This window comes from Bos indicus, chromosome 16 (genome assembly GCF_029378745.1).
Source record: "Bos indicus isolate NIAB-ARS_2022 breed Sahiwal x Tharparkar chromosome 16, NIAB-ARS_B.indTharparkar_mat_pri_1.0, whole genome shotgun sequence".
In the NCBI taxonomy this organism is placed as follows: Eukaryota; Metazoa; Chordata; class Mammalia; order Artiodactyla; family Bovidae; genus Bos; species Bos indicus.
Window position 1 is genome coordinate 74,858,228 of NC_091775.1, and position 11,211 is coordinate 74,869,438.

Sequence of the window (11,211 nt, forward strand, 5' to 3'; positions counted from 1 at the left end):
GGTGTTTCTCTAATCTCAAATCACACATGTAAGGTAGCCATGTGGATCTAATTCTATTGTAGCCTGATTTTATACACACACACACACACACACACATGCATGCACGCACGCACCTGCCTTGGGTTGGGTTCTCTTTCCAGCCTGCCACCATCCCCTGTGCCTGGCAGTGACCCAGTGACCCAGACTGGCAAGAACTTTTTGTTCTGCTACTGATGATTTTAAGCTTTGCTCTTCCTTCCCTGTAAACATTTTAGACATTGGTTTTTATTCTACTTGGCTTGTCACTGAAGAAAGGGAGAAATTTACTTGGCAGGTACGTTTATTGTTTTAAAATTAAGTTGAGGGGCTTCCCTGGTGGTCCAGTGGCTAAGACTCCATGCTCCTGATCCAGGGAGTCTTAGGTTCTATCCCTGGTCAGGGAATTAGGTTCCACATGCTGCAACTAAGACCCAGTGCAGCCAAATAAATGAATATTGAAAATAAAAAAATTTTTAAAAATGTGTGAAAGTCTGTTGTGTCCGACTCTTTGCAACCCCATGAACTATACAGTCCACGGAATTCTCCAGGTCAGAATACTGGAGGAGATAGACATTTCCTTCTCCAGGGGAATCTTCCCAACCCAGAGATCGAACCCAGGTCTCCTGCATTGCAGGTGGATTCTTTACCAGCTGAGCCACCAGGGAAGCCCAAGAAAGCTGTAGTGGGTACCCAGGGATTGAACCCAGGTTTCCCTCATTGCAGGCAGATTCTTTGCCAGCTAAGCCATCAGGGAAGCCCAAGAATGCTGGAGTAGTTAGCCTATCCCTTTTCCAGTGGATTTTCCCAACCCAGGAACTGAACCAAGGTCTCCTGCATTGCAGGCAGATTCTTTATCAACTATGCTATGAGGGAAGCCCAATAAAACAAAGCTTAAAAAAAAAAAATTAAATTGACACCATCCTTTTATCTTTTACCCTCTGAACCACCTATTTCCGTATGTTTTCACTGTGTTTCTATTTCTTAATTTACTTTCTTGCTTTTTACATCACACCTGTCCCTTCTTCCCTCTTTCCTTATTCTTTCTCTCCCAGCCCCGTGTGCATACACAGTCACTTTCTTGGTTGGATCATCTTTTTTCATATAAATAATCCCTCCTGTTGTGTTCCATAAGCTCTGATGCTCAAGTGAGGTCGTTTGATGAGTTATTTGGTGACTATTACCCCTACGAAGCACTTGCTTTTCATGGTTGGAGAGGATTTCCTAGATCCCAAGGTTCTTCTCGGTTCCCGTCCTTTGCGCTTGGCGCTTGGCAGTTTCAGCTGAGGGGTTATTGACTCCTACCCTGGGAGTTATTCTAATGGAGAGTAACTACTCGAGACAGAGAACTTTGGCTAACCTTATTAAATTAGTTAACTTGGCAATGCTCAAAGGTAGAGTAATCCAGCTTTTGTGGGGTCTAAAGCTCATACAAGAAAATGTACTTAATACTACAAATAAAAGATTACATGCAGGGCATTAAAAGGAACCCATGCAAATGAAGGACCGGAAGCTTAAGCTTCACGAATTTCATGATAAATGTGTTGGGTTGGCCAAAAAGTTCATTAGGTTGGTGAATATATTGTTGAATAAATTTCTTCATGAAAATGAAAAATGTGTCTTTTATTTTGACTTAAAACTGAATGAAGTTTTTGGCTAAACCTATATTTCTTTTGAAGTGGCATCCTCATTGCATGATCCTGAAATAGTTTGCTCCTCCAAAAGTCCTGTTTGCTTTGTTGTAGTTCTTTAAGATGCCTCCATCGTCCAACTGCCATGTGGTCACTTACACATAAATATTAGAGATTTACCACCTGGCTTCTGAGCCCATTGTTCAGGTCACCGCATGGTTGGATCCTGTCACATTTGTTCCTCATTCATGCTTTTGGTTTTAGCTTTTGGCCCCTCAGGTCTTGGTCTCCCTTTCTATGAATTCTTCAATCCTATTCTTTTTTGGATAGGACTGTTTCTTTTTGAACTGGATTAAATTGCCCTACAGTTTTGACTTGGATAGGGATTCCAGTTGAACTTTCGGTCCCAAGGAAACCAAACTCTCCCCAAGTCCATCGTCTGAGGGCAGTAACTAAATAAGCTTGATCTGATTGTTTGGATAGCAGTGGAGGAGAGGTTTCAGACAGTTACACAGCTTTAGTTCCATCCATAATGAGTCCAGGTCAAGCCCTTGACTTGGCTCCACCAATCTCTTTAATCTTATCAGATCCTTCCACCGTAAGAGAAAAAAATATTGGCTTTTCCCCTGTAACACATAGAAATTATACAACAAGAGCAAAACATCTAAGGTTGCATCTTGCAATGTCAGTATGCCCAGGGGACTCTGGGAGCACAGGGCAAGGGAACTGGACCTCTTCTAAGGATTCTGGAAGGTTTCCATGAAGAGGTCACAGGAGACCATGAATGACAAGTCAACCAGGTCTTTAGAAAAATGGAATCCACTGACCGGGGCGGTACCTTCACCAGCTTCTGCTTTCAGAAATCTCCTCCGAGTAGCTAATGGAATCTGGGTTGAAGGAAAGCCATACTACAGCAGGAAAAAATGGTTGTCCAAACACTACAGTACAACTGAGACACTAAGACAGTGTTGGCAAGATCAGAGAAGAGGCAAAGGAGGAAGAGGATGGAGTCAATACTCAGGAAATAAATTGAGTAGAACTGAATAATTCAGAGCTTGAAATTCTACATCACAGTCTGGCAAGACCACGCAAGAATGGCATCTTTCCCATCCACCTTGCTCTTCTTGTCTTTATTCTAGCTGGACAGAAAGAAGATGGGGGAGGAATGGTGTATTTCATGTTTTGTAGAATGGACTGTGTTCATTTAGTAAGGTGTGTTACCAAACATAGCCTGGGGCAGGTCAGGCAAGTGAAGGAAACTCTACTCAGAGAGACCCCAAATCCTAATCAGCTACAGACTTTGCTCAGCTGCTATGGCCTGGGGGGCTCCCCACCGGTCTTCCTTGCCCAGCTGTTCTGTCTGGGTTGGCTTTCTCTCTCAGGCTGCTGATTTAAGGGGTCGGCCTTGCCTTTCACTAGTGTTTACAATGGGTGAGACTTGGACTCTAGAGTCTGCGACACACTGTAATTCACAAAGCTTGTGGCTTCCACTGGATGATACTCAGATATATAAAGCCTTTCCTGAAAACCAAGGCCTCCCGGAGTCTAATCAGACAGGCCTGATTTCTCTCCTTCCAGTGGCTTTTATGACCCATCTTTGCCTGAGATGACAAAGTTCCTCATTGTCCACCAAAAGGTAAAAATCTGGAAGAGGCGATTCAATTTCACAGGTCATAAAGTTATATGTCCACTTCTTGCACTTTTTCTGCTTGTTTATTATGGCAGAAAACTTCTGAGTTCGCCAACTGAATTTTGTCGCTGGATGGAAATTGTTTTATCCTGCATGCTTCTTTTGCTTCCTGCCACCCTTTCTCTTCACTCTGGCCTTGCTTGCATCTCATTCTCTTCCTTACCTAAGAGATCCCTTAAGTCAAGGCTCACTACTTCCTGGCAAATGAAAACGATCTGCCTGTTGCCGAGGCTGGAGATGTATTCCCTCTGAGTGATGGGATTTGTCGGGGAGGGAAGGGCAGAGGATGTAGGAAGGGCAGACGCTTCCTTTTCTGAGTAGCACTTGGAATAACTGTAGAGTTATTCGCTTGTTCCCTTGGCTCCCTGAGTTTTACATACAAAGATACAGTGTTTTCATCTCGAATACAGTAAAAATCTGGTTCCACACATTTATTGCTCCCTTGTCTCCTTTAAACCTGCGGTGGATGCGTGTTTCACAGTGTCAGCCTAGCATACAGCCCCTCGAGGGAGCTGCCTTGGGTCTCTCGTGACTTCTTGCCCCCTTAGTCATGGCTGATAGAACCAGCAACAAACTCCTGACAAGAGATAGCCAGGCTACTCACTCCCTGGCCTGGAACTTGCAAAATCTGGGCCAATCAGACTCATCATTTTGAGAATTTGGGTTTCCCTCATCACTTTATTATGAAACATGTCAAACGTTAAGAAAAATTGAAAGAATTATACATTAAATATCTATAAGCCTACCGCTGAATTCTACACTTAACATTTTACTTGATTTCTCAATTATCTGTGCCTCTCAACATTCTTCTAGTGATCCCTTAATACATCTTATTTCTCAAGCATGTCAAAGTATGGTGCAGGCATCACTCTATGAAGAGACACAGGGATCTGGAGACTGTGGTCAATTGGTGGAGAGTATTGGAGTTGGAAGGTCATGTAGACCAGGGGATGGAGGTGACTGGGTTCGAGTCCTGGACAGCTGGTAAGTGATGGATCCTGTGTGCTGAGAGGAAACGGAACAGGGGTGTGTCGACTTCAGAAATAGTCACAACCTAGAATTTGAGTTCCCTGGGGTTGCAAAGGGTTGGACACAACTGAGTGGCTGAACTACAAAGAAGTTGAGAGTTATTAACATGTTTTCTTGGGTGAGAATTTTTAGGACTTCAAGCCTGGGAGACAGCATCTCAAGAAACCTGAGGTGGCAGTGGGAGGAGTCAGATTATATAGAAGCTTGCAACAAGGGGCAGGTAGACTGAATATCAAAAGATTATTGTTAATTAAGGAAAACCAAGTGGCGCTAGTGGTAAAGAACCGGCCTGCCAATGCAGGAGATGTAAGAGAGGTGGGTTTGACTCCTGGGTTGGGAAGAGTCCCCTGGAGGAGAGCATGGCAACCCACTCCAGTATTCCTGCCTGAAGAATCCCACAGACAGAGGAGCCTGATGGGCTGTGGTCCATAGGGTCACAAAGAGTCAGACACAACTAAAATGACTTAGCATGCATGCACCGAAGGAAAACCAGATATCTTAAGGAATTTAGCGCTTTTCTATGTATGAGAAGATACAAGGGTCTGGGCTTAGTGAAATAATTTCTTTCATATGCATCTCAGCTACCTGGGACCAGCATCCTGTGATTTAATTATTCACATCCTATTTCCTTGCTCACTGTAAGGAGTGACGGCAGCTTATGGCAACAGCTCATTGGCTGCCGGATAGCAGGCATGGTTCTTCCTGGGCTCAGAAATTCACCTCTGGAGGGCAAGGACCCCTGATGGCTGTGCCATCCCTGTTTATTGACATGGCAGGAAATACTCCATTTTACAGGTGTATGGAAAGTGGAGGCCTATGGCTGCTTTGGGGCACTGAAATGCAGAGAGAAATTACTGCAGTTTGGAAGCTTTTCCAGTACCCAGTGATAATTCCCAGAGGACCCAGCTGTATTTATTTTGAAATTTTGGGGTTTTGGATACAATGAGATTTCTAGGTCCTTTATAAAACCTTTTTTTATTTGAGCTAGTTTCTGTATCTGGCCACCTGAAGACTCCCACTTTAAATACCCTGTGTATTTCAGCACATAGTCACTGGGCTACTACTATGACCCAGTGAAGTTCAGGTCTGCTGAGGGCATGGCTACCTCTGCCTGCAGTGCCCTGGCCGCACGACCTGCCAGGCCGTCAACACTTGCTCTTCTTTGAGAGGCCCACCTCTGTGAAGCCGCCTCTGACTGGCCAAGGCAGAAGAAATCAACCTCCCACTTATGCTCCTAGAGAACTCTGGGTTTATGTAGACTGTACTGATCTCCACATTGTACCCTAGTTATTATCTTACGTGTCAGAGTCCTCTGCAAACTGTGAGCCACAATGCAGGTGATATTGTCATTTTCATATAACCATGAACTTACAGATTTCACAGTAGTCCTGCAATAAATGTAGCAGAGCTGATGCAATTTTTCTTCCATTGGTGTGACCTGGAAAGCCTTCTGGGCCTCTTCCGCTAGAGGATTACAGCCACCATGGAAGTACATTACTCAGATCTCCTTTCAGGAGAGAAGCCCCCGCAATGAGTGCAGTGAGTCAACATTCTCCAGTTGCAGGGTTTTGGAGCCTGTTGCAGTGTGTCCTCCAGCCTCCCAGCCAATGACCGAGCACAGGGGTATGTGTGTGGGTGAAGTAATAATCTAGCCTTTACTGCCCAACATGGGGCTGGCCAGAGCTGCACGGCCATCTGAGCCTCTTCCTACCTAATCTTCCTTCCTTCCCTCTCTCCTTTCAGTCGTGTTGGACCTACATCTTTGCTTATTCCTGGTTCCCTGTTCCAGTATCTTTCAGAGGTATTATCCTAAATAGATCTCTTGTGTTTTTGACTCCATCTGGGTGTCTTTGAAAATGCAAGCTGACACAGTCATTCCTGGAAGTAGTCAAAAAGAGTCAAGCGGTAGGATGGAGTTTGGGAATGGATCCCCGATCACCATCTGACTGTCCAAAGGGTCTCAACCAGAGTGGTATGTGGTTCACAGACAGTTCTTGCCATAAAGTGGCATCCAACTGGTTGAACTCCCACTACTTGTAACTCATAAATGTCCCACTGGGAGGAATGCCCTTCTTGGTGTGATGGTTCAGGCACTGGGAAGGTACAAGGGAGCAACGTACACAGGGCAATGGACTTGGCTGGCTGTTACCAAGTTGCCTTAACTCCCTACAGGGGAAATGAAAAACTAAGAGTAGTCGAAAAACAGCTGAAATGTAAGTGTGTTGACCAGAGAGCCTTCTGGTAACTTAGAAAAGTCCCTGTCTCCTAGAGCGGATGGTAAGGTTAAGCTGAGGCGCAAATGTAGGTTCTGGTAGGTATGCTCACAGAACTTATGATGTTGACTCCTTGGCCAAGACTCAGGTAAGGAAGGCCCTAGTTGGGAAAACCTTTGAAACGCTTAAGTATGGTTAGAGGGACATCTGGGTGGATGTCATGGGGACTGTACCCCTGTAGACTCTTGAACCTTTGAAGCATGGAGACGTGAACTACTTCTACCTGATAAGAGCTGGCACTTTTCCTGTTTTGGAAGACACTGCAGAGGGCTTCCTTCCACAAAGCAACAGGCACCCATGTAAGGAGTTTCCTGTACTTTCATTCCCAGTCTCCAGGCCAACTTCCGGGGTTAAAGTCCAGCACAACACACCTGGGTAAGCATTGAGCCTTATAGGGAAGGGAAGAGACTATATCCCAGAGAAGATGCAAAAATCAGACAGCACTTCTTGGCAGAAGCCAGAGGAAGCCATGGAGATGAATATTGAAGGTGCTCAGGTGCTGAAACATAAGACTGGAAAAGAAATGTTCACCAACTTGGGGCATACTCTCAGAATATGGTTTTAGATCCTGCAAAAGATTTTAGGGCTTGAGAAAAACTAGCTGTTAGAAACTTAGATACCTACAGAAAATGATAGCTTATGCTGAGAAGAGCAGAAGTGTCTGCTGCTACTGCTGCTGCTAAGTCGCTTCAGTCGTGTCTGACTCTGTGCAATCCCATAGATGGCAGCCCACCAGGCTCCCCCGTCCTTGGGATTCTCCAGGCAAGAACACTGGAGTGGGTTGTCATTTCCTTCTCCAATGCATGAAAGTGAAAAGTGAAAGTGAAGTCGCTCAGTCGTGTCCTACTCTCAGCGACCCCATGGACTGCAGCCCACCAGGCTCCTCCGTGTGTTGCTGTTAAAGATGGTATAAGAAAAAATGGAAACGATGGGAAATTTGATTTTCTTGGGCTTCAGAATCACTGCAGATGGTGGCTGCAGCCATGAAATTAAAAGACGTTTGCTCCTTGGAATAAAAGCTATGCAAACCTAGACAGCATATTAAAAAGCAGAGACATTACTTTGCCGACAAAGGTCCATCTAGTCAAAGCTATGGGTTTTCCAGTAGTCACGTATGAATATGAGAGTTGGACCATTAAGAAAGCTGAGAACTGAAGAATTGATGCTTTTGAACTGTGGTGTTAGAGAAAACTCTTGAAAGTCCCTTGGACAACAAGAAGATCCAACCAGTCCATCCCAAAGGAAATCAGTCCTGAGTGTTCATTGGAAGGACTGATGCTGAAGCTCTGATACTGTGGCTACCTGATGCGAAGAGCTGACTCATTGGAAAAGACCCCGATGCTGGGAAATATTGAAGGCAGGAGAAGGGGATGACAGAGGATGAGATGGTTGGATGGCATCACCGACTCAATGGACATGAGTTTGAGTAAGCTCTGGGAGATAGTGATGGACAGGGAAGCCTGGTGTGCTGCAGTCCATGGGGTTGCAAAGAGTCAAACACAACTTAGTGACCTAACAACAAGGAATACTTTAGGAGACTCAGGCTCTCGGAAGTAAGCGCACTGGAGTGGATGCATTATCAGAGGCCAGAATGCACACCAGGAGATTATGTTCCCTGAGAGGGCCAAGAGGACACTCCCTCCAAGACTGTCCTGAAGTAGGGGAGGGGCTAATGAACTTGCTAACATTACCAAGTTCAGTGGCATTTCTCCCATGCAGGTCAGGCTGTCAACAGAAGAGGCTGTCACAAAACTTGGTTTATTAATGCAGCGGAAATGATGGGACCCCAAAGCAATAAAGCTAGGTAGCAGTTCTTAACCTTCAGAAGCTGATAAGATTGGGGGACAGCCAGTGGGGCTTGACCAACAGGAGTTAATGAGATATTTGTTTCTTCCTGGAATCTTTGATTTGGTGAGAAAGAGTTTTATTTTTCAAGGCTGCAAGTTATGGACTTTTTGACTTTCTGTTTCCTTTTAATTCTGTTTGAATTCAAGCTAATACTTAACCTGAATTTATACCTCTCCTGTAATATCTTCTTAAATATAGTCGGGAGAAGCCGGGTTATATTTCCACATTTTGCCTTGATATTACTCACTCAACCAGTTCATTAGGTACATATTCTGTCTTCCTAATGATCGCAGGAGGCAGTTTACCAAATGTTTTACCACCACATAGCACAGGTCTCCATTTCTTCAGCTTCAGTTAATAGTTTTCTGAGCCAGGTCCATATATTTCAGGTTTCTGCTAGCATAAGCACCCATTTCTAGATACAAATTTCTGTATCAGTTGGCTTTTGCTATATAACAAACCACCCCCAAGTTCAGTGGCATATAATAACAGCCCTTTATTATTTTGCTTATGATCTTTCAGGTCGGCCTGGATGCTCTGCTTCAGACTGTGTACTAACACGCTGGCTATGTGGAGAAGGAAGTGGCAACCCACTCCAGTATTCTTGCCCAGGAAACCCCAAGGCCAGAGGAGCCTGGTATGCTACAGTCTATGGGGTCACAAAGAATTGGACATGACTTAGTGACTGAACAACAATAACACTGGCTATGATGGCATTGCTTCAAGCTGCAGACCTGCGGGTCAGCCGCTACTCTATATACCGCTTTATTTTGGAACCGGTGGGCTACCCAGGGCCTGTTCTTCCCATGACAATGGCAAACAAGTCCCACTTCACAAACATGTCACATTTCCTTAAGCCTTAAGCCGTTCTTCATGTCACATTTGCTAAGCTTCCATTGAACAGGTCAAGTCACAAGGCTACACCCAGCAACAAAGGGATAGGGAAAGATATACTCCCACGGTGGAAAGGAGTGGAGTGACTATTTTCTGAACAAAAATTTGACCTATTATAGTAAGTGTGATGATTTGAGTCCTTGGATGCATATATAAGTAGGGATTTCAAGACAGGAATCTAGCTAGAGACAAGAATTTTGGAGTTAGTAATATATATATTATAATATATATGAAAAGTGAAAGTGAAGTCGCTCAGTCGTGTCCAACTCTTTGTGACCCCATGGACAGTAGCCTACCAGGCTCCGTGATCCATGGGATTTTCCAGGCAAGAATACTGGAGTGGGCTGCCATTTCCTTCTTCAGGGGATCTTCCCAACCCAGGGATCGAACCCGGGTCTCCTGCATTGCAGACAGATGCTTTACCATCTGAGCCACTAGGGAAGCCCTGATATATATTATAATATATATAATCATATATAAAATATAATATATGGTATTGTATTATGTATAGTATAATATAGTAATTATATGTATATATAAACCATAGCTTAGCATTAAATTGTCAAAGGAATGTGTGATGATAAAGAACAAAGAAGGTCCGATTACTGAGTGCTGGAGCACTCTGGCTTTCAGAGGCTGCTGGAAAGAAAAATCAGCAAAGGAGATAAGGAGAGAGTGATCCATAAGGTAAGGGGAAAACAGGAAAGCATGGGGTCTGGAAATATTTATAGACTTCATTTCAAAAAGTATATAGGTAAATAATAATAAAGATTTTTAGCCTTAATTACTTATGTTGGTAAAGAAAAAAAAAGGTGGAAATGCATAAGATCAACATCCAACTTTAGAAAAAAAGGACAACAAAATAAACCCAAAGGAAAGAGCAAGAGGAAATGAAAATGATGAAGCAACATCAATGCAAGTAAAAAATTTCCAAAGATATAATAGCAACAGCAAATGTTTGTTCTTTGAAAAGACTGACACAATTAACACAACTATGGTGAGACGGTGTGTGCTAGTTGCTCCGTCATGTCTGACCCCTGCAACTCCACCAGGATCCTCTGTGCATGGGGATTCTCCAGGCAAGAATACTGGAGTGGGTTGCCTATCCCTTCTCCAGCGAAACTTCCTGACCCAGGAATCGAATCAGGGTCTCCTGCATTGCAGGCAGATTCTTTACCAGCTGACCTGTCCAGAAAGCCCATGGTGACATTAACCAATCCAAAAGAGAGAAAACTCAAATCAGAAATATTAGTAATGGAAAAGAAGTTAAAACTATAACTGCTACAGAGATAAAAGAGGATACAAATATACAAAGAGGATACTATAATCAATTCAATGACAATAAAATTGAAAAGGATGAAATGGACAAAGCACCCCCAAATAAGTTATCAATTCTGAGTCAAAAAAAAAAAAAAGCTGACTAGCTATAACAAAATTACTGAATTTGTAGTAAAATCTTCTCCTAAAAATGCACCAAGTCCCAGGAAGTTTTTCTTTCCTTATGCCAAACTGTACCATTCAAAGAAGACATATTTCTCTGGTACCTAAACTATTGAGAAATACAGTAAAAAGGGAACACTCTCCTTCTTTTTTATGAACTTAGCAAAATGTTGATACCAATAACCGAATAACAGTAGAAAAAATGATTATTATAGTTCAGTATCTCTCACGAACATGCATGCAAAAGTCCTGAACAAAATAATAGCAAGTACCATCTAGTGATGCATTGAAAAGGGTACATGATGGCCAACTTGGGTTATATTTCTGCAATAAGATTAGTTCAACATTAGGCTACCAGTTCCTACAATTCAATGGATTAAATTAAAGGGAA